Raw genomic sequence first — 14,242 nt, 5'->3', positions numbered from 1 at the left:
TGTAAAAAAAAAAAAAAAAAAAAAAAAAAAAAAAAAAAAGTTGTTCTTTCACCTGCTTTCTCATGGCCACTTCCTCCCCATCAAGAAATGGTAGCCTGTTAGAAGAGGTAGCCCAGTGCTCCATAAGCAGGAAATTGAAGAGATGTGTGGAATCTCTTTATTTAGTAACACCATCTGAACATGCAAACTAAGCTCACTTTGTTTAATTTCAGGAACAGAGCTGGAGTTACCTTCCTATTAAAAGTCTATATGTTACTGAATTCTGATTAATGATTTGCCTGCTGAAGCATCTGGGGGAAAGAGTGCCATGTCTGTAACTTACTATGAAATACAGCCCCCCACAAATTTGGATTAGTGGATGGGTAGAGGGATGAAGAAATAGATATGTCATAGAGCAAGTATATATAGTACATTATAGAATCTAGGTGGTGATATGTGGGTGTTTGCTGTAAAAGTCTTTCAGTGTTTCTGCTGGTGTGAAAATTTTCATAATAAAATGTCAAGAGGAAAAACAAAGAACGTTTGTGCAAGAAGAGCAGTGGCAGGGCATGCTCCGGCCCAGGGCACAAAAACGAAAGGTAGGAGGGTGTCTCAGTGTCAGAGCTGCTGCAAACACCATAAGCTCAAGAATTTTTAATGTGGAATAATTTGTCAGAAAAAGAATTTGAAAGCAAGGACAAACATTAAGAAGGCACTTTTACTCTTATTTATTACCATGTTGGGAATTGTTTGGGGGAAATGCCTGTTTCAGAAATGCTACATTAAGTAATTTTTTTAAATAATAGAGAACAGGCTTCTGGATTTTATGGCATCATCACCATGTAGCAAAATGAATACGGGACCTGAAATCAACTAGGTTTCAACCCTGAATCTTCTGCCAACCATGGGTAGGACTGGGAGAAAATTAATTTATCACTCCGAACTGCAGCTTTCTCATCTATGAAAAGGAGGCAAAGATACATAGTCCACCCTCCTGGTAGAAGAATAAATATAAAAGCATTCTGAAAGCCATGAAGATGTCACCAGACAATGAGTTCTCAATGGGGGCAGAATTATGCCCAAGGAGGGGCGATTGGTTCTTCAGGGGGCTCATAAAAAATTTTTACTATTTCAATGTATAAAGCACAGATATACATATAGAACATAAACAGGTATACAGTCTATCTGTAGTATTGAAATTTCACTGGGAAGAGGTGATTAGGGAAGGAAAGGAAGGTTATAATGCAAACAATATTGAGAACATTTTGCTGGATAATCTTTAATTCCTACCATCTCCTAAGTTCTGTCCCCTTTTTCTATAGGTAGCTTAATTTGATCCATCAGTTCGAGCACATAAATTTGAATTCTTACATTGAATACTTACATTTGAATCTTATATTTCTAGGAGGAGGGAGAAAAAAAAAATTCTGGGGAGAAGAATGAGAATGATGGACATTGTCTTTTCCAAAGCACATGTAGTGCCACTTAACCCAAATACCATTAAGCTTTGAAGGAAGGAATTTGCTAACAAGAATGAGGAATTAAATGAGTGTACTCACCCAATCTTTTTCCTGCTAGAAATTTAGCATTAGTTTTCCCTTGATTTGATTCGATTCTATTGGGTACTTCAAGCTCTTTGAGCCTAAGAGGTACGTGGAGAATTTAAAGAGAGTTCCAAGGAGAATAATGAAGATGAATTAGGGTTTGGAAAATAGGATCTATTGGAAGAGATTAAAAGAACAAGGATTATTTAGTGTGAGGAAGAACAGGCAGTCAGGTGGCACAGAGATGGCTTCTAATAGTGGAAACCTCCTATGGAGAATATTCTCAGGTTCTTATCTGTACTGAAGACCAAAGGAAGGGAAAAAGTGTATTTTGAAGCAAGAGAGATGTGAGATTAGATATTAAGATAAAATAACTGTCCATGATTAAATCCTAGACTTTGACTCTCCCTTATGGGATTTTTTCAAAATAAGGTGCCTGTCTGTAGGACGTATCAGGATGAGGGACAGGTGAACCCATCACATTTGCTTCTCCTGCCCTGGTCAGAGGCCGGCCAGCCAGCCTGGCCAATGTGGCCTCCATGGGCTTTGGCTTGATGGGAAGAAAGTCATTTTTCCTGCAGCTGTGGCTTCAGGATGCCAGAGGATGAGTACCAAGCCCTAGCCAAGAGATCACAGCCAGAGCAATACACCCAGCTGGGTTGTCCATACAAGCAGTGCCAGAGGTGGGTGTTGGGTGTCAACACATGGAGCGAAGGAATCAGTGCCAGAGAAGACGTAGCAAGGAAGAGTGGGTCAAAGTGAGCTGCTGGGAAGATGATGTGGACCAGCTGCCGAGGAGAGTAATGCCCATGGCTAGGCTTTTAAGTACTGTTGGAAGGCTACTGTGAGAGTGGATCAAAATCCATGTAGAAGTCCAAGGAAGTTGTTCATTCTTTCCATGTTTGGAAACTACTGCCCCAAATCATGGTTTCCACTCCTACGTATGTGTCAGAATCCCCTGTGGAGCTTTGTAAGCCTCACAGCCACCCTGGCTCCAGCCTTAGAGATTGGGATTTAATGGGAATATCACTTAGGATTCTTTTGTGAGCAACAGAAACCAAATCTGGCTAAATTTAGGGGGGAAGAAAAAGATTGGGAAGAGGGGGCTAGTGAGGAGAGTGGTTGGAAAGATATGAAGAAATTCTCTGAACAGAAAAAAAAAAATGCTGAACAAGGGGCTTGGGGAAGGATCTGTGAATCAGGACATCTCCAGGGATCCAGGAAATAGGATGGCTTTACCTCTGAGCAGTAGAGTGTGTGGTTAGGGGCCCAGGCTCTGGGATATTATAGCCTGCTTTTATACCCTGCTTCTCTGTGCTTCAGTTTGCCCTTTGGAAATGGGTGTGATAGATTTTACCTATGTGCTAGTCATGAGGATTGAATGGGTCAGCATACGACAAGGAAGTGCTTAGAACAATTCTTGGCACATAGTGAGTTCTTAATGACTATTAGCAGTTATTTTTCTTGTTGCTGTTAGGCTCTGCCATGCATGTGAATCAACTCTAACCATTTCTCTTCATAGCTTTTCCTCAACTTGCAAATTCCAGGGTCAGAGCATCTGAGCAGCTTATGTTGGTTCACATGTTCACCCCTTGGCCCGAGAATGTGCAGGAACTTGATTAGCAGAATCACTGACTACCAGTCATGGTTGTTCCCTGTGGGCTTCATTCTTCACTCTTTGGAGATTCAGAAAACTGGGAGGGGAGCAAGTTTTGTCCTATGGTGTAGAAGCATAAAGGACCAAGGTGTGAGCCAGCAGTACTGCCTATCTTGCCATGCAGGCCCCTTTTGAAATTTCAGTGAGCCCAGGAAGGGAATGTAGGGCCATTAGCAGAGCTGTCTTTCAAATAATGTATTACTTCCATTGAAGCTGAGCTCTGTATAACATATGCTGTTGGTTGCTAGGACAACAGAGGTGAAAAGACAGAGGCCCTTTCCTTAAGGAGCTCACATCCTGAGGTTGTAAAGGCCAACAATCCCAATCCTAATAAGATCATGGCCCTAACTGAGGCCTTCATAAAGTTCACAGAGAGGCTAGGAAACCCTACCTAAACTGGTGTGAGTTGGCCAGGAGAGATTTTCCTACCGTAGTAGCATCTTGCCTCTTAGTTTTAAGATCAGTGAGATTTTGCCAGGTTAGGGGATAGACAGGTTAGAGAGCAAGTATTAGAATTCCAGGCAGAGGAAATATCACAACCAAAGAATGGCCAAAGTCTATGAACAACCAAGGTGTGAAACTACAAGGCATTCTGTATTAAGAACTTAAAGAACTGGGGAACAAGGATGTGGTGGAGCAAGAGTGTGTGTGCTAAGGACTGTCGACAGAAAAAAATGCACAACCTAAAAGTTGAGAATTATGTTTTATTTGGCAGACAAACTGAGGACTTAAGCCCGGGAGACAGCCTCTCAGATGGCTCTGAGGGACCGCTCTGAAGAATTAAGGGAGGAGCCGGAATATATAGGAATTTTTGCAAAAACAATAAATAAATAAATTAAAAAGCAGGTAGTTGGAACATCAAAAGATTACTAATTAAAGAAAGGAAGATTCTGTATACTATTCCTTTATTCATTCAATAAATATTTATTGATCACCTACTATATATACCAGCTCTGTTCTAAACTCTGGAGATACAGCAGTAAGCAAAACACAAAAATCTCTGCCCTTGTGTAGTTTCTATTTGAATGGGAGAGACTGGCAAAAAGCACACAATTAAAATATATAGTTGGCAAAAAGCCCACAATTAAAATATATAGTATCTCAGATGATGATAAATGTAGTGGAAAAAAATAAACCAGAGAAGAGATATGGGGTATGCCAAAGAAAGGAGGTGCCACTTTTAAGTAGAATAGTCTGGGAAGGCCCCACTAAGTTGTGTGGTTTTGACCACGTGGCAGTGAAGAATTTGGAGCAGAGAGTAACACAATGAGATCTGCATTTTCTGCCCTCAGTGTGAAAGATGAATTGGAAGATGATTAAAGTGCAGACAGGGAGACCTGTAAAAAGACAATTTCAGTGGTCCAGGTGACTATGTCATGCAGTGAACATGAGGAAAAAGAGAGAACATTTCAAGAGCAATTAAGAAATTACATACAATGGACAGGACTTAATGACAGTGGGGTTGGGAAAGAGGAAGGAATCTGGGATGACAATTTCTGGCTTGGGCACTGGGTGGCTGATGCCCTGAGTAGTTCCATTCACTGGGATGGGGCGAAAAGGAGGTTGGCCATCAGATGTGGTGAACAGATACCAGTAAGTTCCCTACATACGAACGAGTTCCGTAATGAGGGCACATTCGTAAGTCCAGTTTGTTTGTAAGTCCAACATAGTTAGCCTAGGTACCCAACTAACACACTCAGCTATATATAGTGTACTGTAATACTTTTCACACAAATAAAACAAAAAACAAGCAAACAAAAAAGAAAGAAAACATTTTTAAGCTTACAGTACAGTACCTTGAAAAGTACAGTAGTGCAGTACAACAGCTGGCACACAGGGGCTGGCATCGAGTGAACAGGCAAGACGAGTTACTGACTGCAGGAGGGAGAAGAAGGGGGGAGATGGTAGAGCTGAAGGATCGTCAGCAACAGGAGACGGAGGGCAAGCTGCAGTTTCACTCACGCCTGATGTGGATGGCACAGGTTCTGGTTCCTTGCTGGAACCAGATGCACGTTCGCATTTTTGAGAGTTCGCAACTTGAAGGTTCGTATGTAAGGGACTTACTGTATTCCTGTAACAGTCAGCCCACCCAGGTCTCCAGAATGGGCGGGTTGAGGGGTTTAACAACTGAAGATCAACCCACCTTGTACAGCAGAGTCGGTGTTTTCTGTGAGTGCACCATCTCTTTTGTTCCCTGGACAATTTCCCTTCCTCTTGGTGTAGGAGGAGATTACGGGCTCTGGTGTCAATCGGATGTTGGTTTGGATTCGTCTCCACGCCACTGTGTGATCTTCAGGTGATGTAGTCACAGGGGCCTCTCTCTTCTCATCTGCGGACTAGGAATGCCAGTCTCGACATAACTCACCTGTTGGGAGAACTGAGCACACACACTGAAGGCACCTGTGAAGTGCTGGCTCCTCCTCCGCTCCTCCTGGGCTGTGCCCTCAGTGGGGTTCTGGCTCAGGGTCAGTAGGTCTGAACCTGGAGAAAACCAGGACCAGGAGCAAAGGGCTGAATGTGCAAAGCATGGGTATTTGTATGAGTGTGTGTCTGGGTGTAGTTACCCTTCCAGTACTTTTCAAATCCAAATGTAAGGAATTTGGGCAATTCACCTTCCCCTTTTATGATGCTTGTTTTATATAGGTGCTTATATAACTAAACCTGGGAAATCAGGACATCACTGAGGTACTAGACAGCCTTTCAATGCTTCACTCCCCCGCCACCGGGGTGCGCTCTCTAACACTGGGAGCCTGAGTGGTGGAAGTTTTGTTTCCAACCCAGGGATCAGGGCATAGTTTCAAAGCAACATGCTGTGGTATGGAGGCCCATGGCGTAAGGGATTTATTTATTTATTTATTTATTAAAAATAGATCTTTATTGGAGTATAATTGCTTCACAGTACTGTGTTAGTTTCTGTTGCACAACAAAGTGAATCAGTCATATGCATACACATGTCCCCATATCCCCTCCCTCTTGCGTCTCCCTCCCACCCTCCCTATCCCACCCCTCTAAGTGGTCACAAAGCACCGAGCTGATCTCCCTGTGCTATGCGGCTGCTTCCCACTAGCTAACTGTTTTACATTCGGTAGTGTATATATATCGATTCGTTCACATGTATGCATATCGTGGTTGATATTCTTGAATAATATCTTAAATTTTTTTCTTTAGTGTTTTTCATATTTTAGATTGTTTATAACTTTTCCAAGGGGGGAGGGAGGTTGGTTCCCTTATTAATCTGATTGAGCTGTTAGTCTGTTCAGTTTTGTATTTATCTGAGCTATTTCCCTGAGTAGTTGGAGGTATTTCTGTCTTTTCTTAAAAGCTGCTCTTATAAATTATCAGTATTATCAAAAACAAGTATTACCTCTTACCTTCCTTTTACTCCATTTTATTTTATGTTTTTAAAGTATTTGTTGCTTATTTGCATTTTAGTTAAAAGAATGTTTTTTACTAATCTTCCTTGGGAATACTCAAGAGTTCAAAGTTGTTTTAGTCTACAGTAGGGTTTCTCAACCTCAGCATTATAGACATTTTGGGTGTTCTGACCTGTGTCTTGTAGGATGTTTACCACCATCCCTGGACTCCTACCCGCTGGATGTCAGTGGCACCCTCCCCCTAGTCATGACAATCAAAACTGTCTCCAGACATGGCCAAATATCTCCTGGGGAATAAAAAACACCTCCCCTCCCAGTTGAAAACCACTGGTCTCTGAAAAGTCTTTTTAATTGTTCTAATATTATCACTGATTTTTAAATCATAATTCCTGGAAAAATATGAGAAAAAAAGGAGAAGTAGGCAGAAAACAGACCAAATGAATGGAAACTACTTTGGTCCTGAGCACGCAACCTGATATTGTGTGCAACTACATGTTAGCAGAATGTTTATAGCAGGTTACTAAGGCGCCCGACTTGTGGGTACTTACATAACTTAGGAAAACCATTGGTAATCTTTTAAGGAGGTTTATTACAAAAAGACTGGCCAGTAGATTTTTTATAATACACTCTAATCAAGACAGGAAGGAATGTACCTCATCAGCACGCCATCAGATTCCTGGAAAGGTTAAAGTCATGCCATGAGGAAAACTAAAGAAAAGAAACCGGAGATTTCAAGTTTGCTCAATTTTCATTCTATACTATGCAATCTGACCACAAGAATGTAAATTTCGGTACTTGCATTTTCTTTCTCTCCCTTTCAGTAGAGATCTTTGATTTCTAATTAGAAGGGAATAATCCATATTTATTTTTTTCTGGATGAAATTGCCCCAGTATCACCAGTACAAATCCCCCCATCAAAAGCCTTTTCTCCTACACTTGATCTGTATCTCAGAGAATCCAGCAGTCTAGCTGCCCTGTGTAGGAGGTTGCTAAACTGGGTTTTTAAATTATTTCTATTAAGTAAAAACTTAACACATACCAGCTGCTGAGGGATTATAAAAGCTTAGTTTTTTCAATAATTGGAAACCTTGTTTACAGGGGACTCACAATATTCTTTAAATGCCTTTGTGTTGAATATAAAAGAACTTGTGTTTATCTAGGCAATGATAATCTGACTATAAAGCAAACTCATTTAAGGCTTATGCTTCCTGTCTCTCACTATGCAGCTGTCACCCTACTGTTCTTTCAAGCTTTGCAAAATGCTGAGAATTTTTCCTTAAAATTAGAAGAATAAATTGAAAAACAAACCAGGTAGTTTGGAATACATTTAATTCTAAATCACAGGGAAATCATTGAGAGACCCAAAATATCACATCTAGGCAAATTTATTCCAAGTTCTCATTTGTTAACTCATTGACAGAAGTCCAAGGAGATTTTAAGGTGTTCACTCCTGGCAAAGAAAAATCAAGGACAATTCAGATAATTCAGTCTGAAACCAGTCCGTAGAATTTTGCTAGCCAATGAAGCCATCAACATTGATTGGCATCTGCTCTGGAGAAGCTGGGAAGCACAGTATTGTAGTTAAAGGTATGTGTGCTGAGTCGAAAGCCACTTACTAGGTCTGTGACCTCAAGCTAGTTACTTGAGGGCTTTGTGTAAAATAATCGCACTCACTTCCCTCATAGGTTTGTTTGGAGGCTTAAATGAGATCAACACGTGAAACCCTAAGGACAGTTCCTGGCACAGAATAACCACTCAGTAAATGTTAGCCTATTACCCAACGTTCCAAGCCCTACCGGTTTTTACATGCATTATCTCACCTAATCTTTGAAAGAGCCTTAGTAAAATAGTACTTTTTTTTTTTTTTTTTTTTTTTGTGGTACGCGGGCCTTTCACTGCTGTGGCCTCTCCCGTTGCGGAGCACAGGCTCCGGACGCGCAGTCTCAGCGGCCATGGCTCACGGGCCCAGCCGCTGCGCGGCATGTGGGATCTTCCCGGACCAGGGCACGAACCCGTGTCCCCTGCATCGGCAGGCGGACTCTCAACCACTGCGCCACCAGGGAAGCCCAAAATAGTACATTTTTATAACTCCAGTTTTATTGAAAATCGAGGGAAATGAGATGCAAAGAAGTTTAATAACCTATTCAGGGTCACACAGCAATTGAATTGACAGCGGGGCTCTTCGTTTATGATCTTTGTCTCATTCTGCAAACATTTAATGAGTAGAGGCACCCTTTGCTCTCAGAACATTCACTCTCTGAATATTTGCTGTAACAACTTACAGAAGGTTTTAGCCAAAATCATTCTCCCAGTTAAAAACCTGCTGTCACAGGTTCTCCTATGTGTGACGGCTTCTCAAACTTTAATGTGTATATGACTCCCCTTCGAAATGCACATTCTGCATTTCTCACAAGCTCCAAGGTGATGCCAAGGCTGCCGGTCCCCAGATCACACTTTGAGTAGCAGGAAAGCAAGGTGATGGAAGAGGGGCTCCTCTCATACCTCAGACTCCTCCTGCCCTACCTCCTGTTTAAACATATTGCGCATTATACCCATAACTCCCCCCACTTTTCCCCTGAGGGTTTAGCTCCTCAGTATTTGTTTGGGCCAGGTACCTGGGGGCACTACCAATTCAGGCCTGATTTAGATAGTATCTTTCAGATCTTTGGCAATATTATTTCATTGTTTATTTTTATTATAGAACATGCTCAGTGTAGAAGGATAATGAAATTCCTATTCTGTTCAGCTGTGGACTGTACATAAACATACCTATTAATTACATCATGAAATGTTAAACAATTATATAATTGGCGTTTAAATATTTTATATTATGCAGAAATTCTTATCAGATTGTTATATAATTATTTAAAAGAATTTTAGTAATATCTGGGACATTGATATTTTTGGATGCTCTAAGAATGAATTATTATTTTTTTTCCATTTAAAATAATGGAATATAGGCTCTTGCTATTTGAAACTCTGCCGCCCAACACATTTTTAGGAATGGATTTGATTCAGATAACAAGAGGTGCCTGCATTCACTCTGTGCCTGACATCAGGTGAAATCCTAGGAATACAATGATGATGAAGACAAAAATGGCTGCTTCAAAAAATAGTTAGAGAAGAACCAGCCCAGTAAAGATTTAAAATATGGTGAGATATCAAGTTTTTCAGCAGAGATCAGTAAAAGGAGCTTTAAGAGCACAGAAAATAATGGGCCTACCTCTTCCTTCTCTACACAGGAGGGTCTCTCTGGGCACCAGTAATAGCTAATATTCATTGAATATCTCTGTACTCCAGGCACTGTTGCAACCATGTTGCATGTATTCACTCACTTAATTATTACAACAACTCAGTGAAGCTGGTATTTTTGTTATCATCCCCATTTTAAAGATGAGGAAACTGAGTAACAGAGAGATTAGTAACCTGCTTATGGACACACTGATCTGACCTCAAAGACAGGCAGTCTGAGTGAAGAGCCTAGCCTTTCAACCATCTTGTGATCCACCTTTAATTTATTAAGAGAAAGTTGAGGATCTTAAAATAAGAACATACAAAAAACGATGGACTGTTGAGCGGGGGGTGGGTGCATTGTATGGACAGGACTAAAACCATCTTCAGTAGTCACAGTACTGGCAATAATTATATATGAGGTGTGACTATAAAGTCATGAAATAGTTTAACATATATTACATGAGGGTGGTCCCTTTCCAGTCAGTCATCTTGGGAAGCTGTGCTTTTATTCCACCAGTTTCCCATTGCCTAGAGTGTGCTGGGAATGCTCTTCTAAAGAACCTTCAGAATAAGTCACAGTGCAAATCTGAGTGTCTTAGGATCATGCCTCATTTTTGTCTCAGATGTGTTTCCAAGTCGGATCACTCACCCTATTTACTGAATTTGGCTCTGAATAACTTATACCTGTTTGCCACGATAACATCCACTCTCAAATCCGTTCTCAAAAAATAAATGTATGTTTCTATTTACCAGGTGATTCTGAAACTTTAGTGTATGCTTAAATATCATCCAGGGGAACTTGATTAAATAACACATTAAAGCCCCACCCTAGGTGATTCTGATTCGGTTTGTCTGAGGAAGGGATCAGGATCCTGCAGTCTTTAACGAGCATCCTGAAGTTTCTGTTTTGAATGACCAGACCACACTTTGAGAAATGCAGCTGTGAGTGTATCCAAGGAAAAGGGTAGTGATTCTTAAGGCAGTTCCAAAAGAGGAATTCCAAAAGTGTTGTCATCAACAGTGACATCAGTGTCATGTCTTACTTACCTTGAGGGACTCTTCTCCTGTACATGATGCTTACTTAGAATATGACGTTCAGTTTCATTTATAAAAAGAATCGGCCACCATTCTTCACAGTCACACCACACACACCATATTCACCTGTGTCTTGGGCAGGACCCATTTCAGTTGTTTGTTTGCTCACCGATCTACTTGGTATCCTCCTTTTGCAAAAGGAGGTGTTCCTTTCAGAACCAGGTAGATCATGAAAGGATCCAGTATTGGAAGATCCAGCAATATGTATACAAATTATGACTTTTTTGTCCTGAAAGGGTGGGCTTCTTTCACTTCTTGGAGCTGGATCACTAAACCCCAAGGGCAGGCATTGCAGATCCGATTTCTGTTAGTCATATCCTCAGTGACCAGTTTCACCAAGGTGATGGGTTATCCTAGGATAAACACTGGCAGGGAAGTTCCAGAACCAACTTTCCTTCATGTTGGGATATGTTACATTTGTGTCCCTTCCTGAATCCACATGACTACCTAAATTAGCCCTCCATTTTTTGTCAAGTTGCCTGATTTTAACAAGCATAATTCTCAATGAAAATGCAAGACCTTCTGAGCTGCCTTACTTTTTATTTATCAATTGTCCTCTGTCTCATTCATTGAAGAGAATCTCACACACCTGGAAATTGAAATTCAATGCTACGGCTTCTTTAACAAAACAAATCTGCATTTCACAGGTGGGTCCTGACTCCATCAGTGTCTAATGTGGGGCAGCACCTGGAGAGAGTCAGGCTCCTTTAAGGCAATACTCCATCACAGGGTAGAGGTTCTAGTTTCTCTAGTCAGGTCCCTTGTCCCTTGGAGCCCTGACATCAGCCGACTGTATTTTGTCTGGATCTCAGGATCCAAAATTATCTGCCTTAAAAAAATGTGCGCATTCTATGATTTTTCTGGGGTCATTTAACTTATATTAAGCTCTTGACTGGTTAAAAGCTTAGTGAACGGTGGAGAGAAAGACTACATTTAGATTCCTGTGAACAAAAGTTTAGGAAAGGAAGAGGTGATAGTTGTAATTTTTTTTTTATCCCATCCATTCTCTCTCTCTTTAACATTAACGAGGAAGCTATGTTTTCTTTAAGAGCAACAGAGAACACGGGGATGAGAGGTTGAATCAGATCACGATCAAAACAGCCTGGACAGTGGGAGTAGTGATCAGATGACTGCCCACATCCTCTGTCTTTGCTCTCTCTTACTTCCATGTTTCCTCTCTCCCTATGTAGGGTTGCCAGATTTAGAAAAAATGAAATAAAAACAGGATGCCTAGTTAAATTTGAATTTCAGCTAAATAAAGAATAATATTCTAGTGTACGTTTTGTGCAATATTTTGGACCTATTGTATGGCCCTATTCCATGTGTAGTCTCTCCCACACAATTCAGTGCTCTTGTTTTATTTTCTTGCAGTTTTCATATGCAGATTTGTTCTTCAATTGGATCAAAGGGTCCTGCAGGCAGGATCTTATTTGGTATTCCTCAAGGCACCCTAGGTATTGACTTCCCTATTTGGGGGCCTGTGTTAGATTTTTCAAGTGTTTCCTCTTACTGCAAGTACAGAACACCCCTGAGCTCCTTATATCTTTCCTCTCACACCTGTGAGGTCATCACTTCACGAACAATGATAGGGCTGAGCACAGAGCTCTGAACATAAGCGTACCATATATTTTTATGAGTGATGGATGAACTGAAAGCAATTTGTTGTCTTCTTAAGAGTCAGTTAAATTAACTACTTACCTGCATGTCAGGAGTTAGTAGTAAGGTCCATCTACCATACTGTCCATTGGGGAAATTAGATTAATTACCCTTCTCTTATTATAGTCTACCACCCTTTTGTTTTTTTATTAATCTCAAGGAAATATTTTCCTTTTCAACTGGTAGAGTCAATATTCAATGGAATAAGGGTTGTGAGGGAGAAGGGTCAGACTACATGGATAACCCCAAATTATAATTAAAACTGTAGTCATTTCTTTCTTACACAAAGACAGGTTAACAGTGTTCTGAGGCCCAACTGGGTAGTTAGGCTTGATTATTCGGCAGCTGCTGATTAGGGATGATTCCCCCTTACCAACTAACTGTATTTTAAATTTTTCGAAATTACCTGAGTCCTTTGGAGGCAAATAAACTTGTCTTTCACATATTAAAAAAAAAAAATTACCCTTCTCTTTTGGAAAGATAAGGATGGAGGAAGGCAATGGAGTTGGTAGCTACACCCAGATTTGCAAATCTGTGTTATGGCTCAACCAAAAAGATGGAAATAAAATTGTCCTGATAAATAGGGAGTCGTATCAAAATGTGGAACATTGACTCTCAAAGAAAGGAGAGATATCGTGCATATTATATATTACCTACTTCCATCAGCTTTTCTAAAATTCTAAATTTCTTCTATGGCATGTTGGTGTTGCAGCCACATTATCTACAGTATCCTGAGAGTAAGAAAGAACTGTGAAAGCCAGTAGAACAATGTAAATGACAAAATGTTCAACTCACATTCAAAAGCTTTCCAGCATGTAGAGTAATCAAATAACAAGGTGCCTTTTTACACATTTTGTGCTTCGATTAATCATATTATTTAGATCTTCCTTCATAAATGACACACAGCAGGCTTCAAACCTTAAAGATTAAGAGTGATGAATGCCCTCTCTTGGTTCAGTGCTTTTCAGGTGTAAAACGCACAGAAGAGTGAACACATATTTAGAAGTATCTAGATGATTAGTTTTACGCCAGCTAGGCTTGTCAAAGGCAGGCTTGTCAAGATGGTCCACAGAGACCGGGCTCCCCCTTTTGAACCTTTTCCTCTAGTCCATACCACCCTACTGCCCACTCAGGTCCCCTGCATCCTTTGGAGAGTAAAGATAGGCCGGGAAACTGCCTTCAAATCCCACCATGGTGCCCTGCTGAGAAAACCGCCCATTTGACTGTAGACAGAAATGACTGTAAATGAAATAGCTTCCCAGCTCATATTCTACCCTAGTAAACAAACGTGATCTTGCTCTTATAACCATCAATGAAATCCATAACTTCATGTAGCTCTACATGTTCTCAGTGTCCCTGGAATCAGACTAGAAGAATAAAAGCTGAACATGAGAATTCATGTTAATTTCTTACCAACTCTAACACCTTGAATGTAAGAAAACAAAGTTCATATGAAAGTAGATTATCACATATATGAGGCAGAAATCCAATGTGATAACCCCAAGGCTCAAGATGTGATTGAAAAATCTTTTCTGGAATGTTTATGCTTTTCAGTCAAATCATAAATCTTATCCTCCAAAGCTTGTACCTCTGGTGTCAAGTGAATTTTAGCCCATTCACCATTTGATGAAAAAAATAAGAATGTTAGGATATTGATTTTATCGGGAAAGAGACCAAATTAAACTTTTTTTTTTTTTTTTTTT

General features: G+C 40.5%; 1 protein-coding gene across 3 annotated transcripts in view; it reads left to right on the top strand.

The window, feature by feature from the left end:
- The window catches only part of CHN2 (chimerin 2), a 314,431-nt gene that overhangs the window by 175,548 nt on the left and 124,641 nt on the right, over nucleotides 1-14,242 (top strand). The window lies entirely within an intron of this gene.

This window comes from Physeter macrocephalus, chromosome 5 (assembly GCF_002837175.3).
Source record: "Physeter macrocephalus isolate SW-GA chromosome 5, ASM283717v5, whole genome shotgun sequence".
Classification (NCBI taxonomy): domain Eukaryota; kingdom Metazoa; phylum Chordata; class Mammalia; order Artiodactyla; family Physeteridae; genus Physeter; species Physeter macrocephalus.
This window is presented reverse-complemented; position numbering and strand designations above follow the sequence as displayed.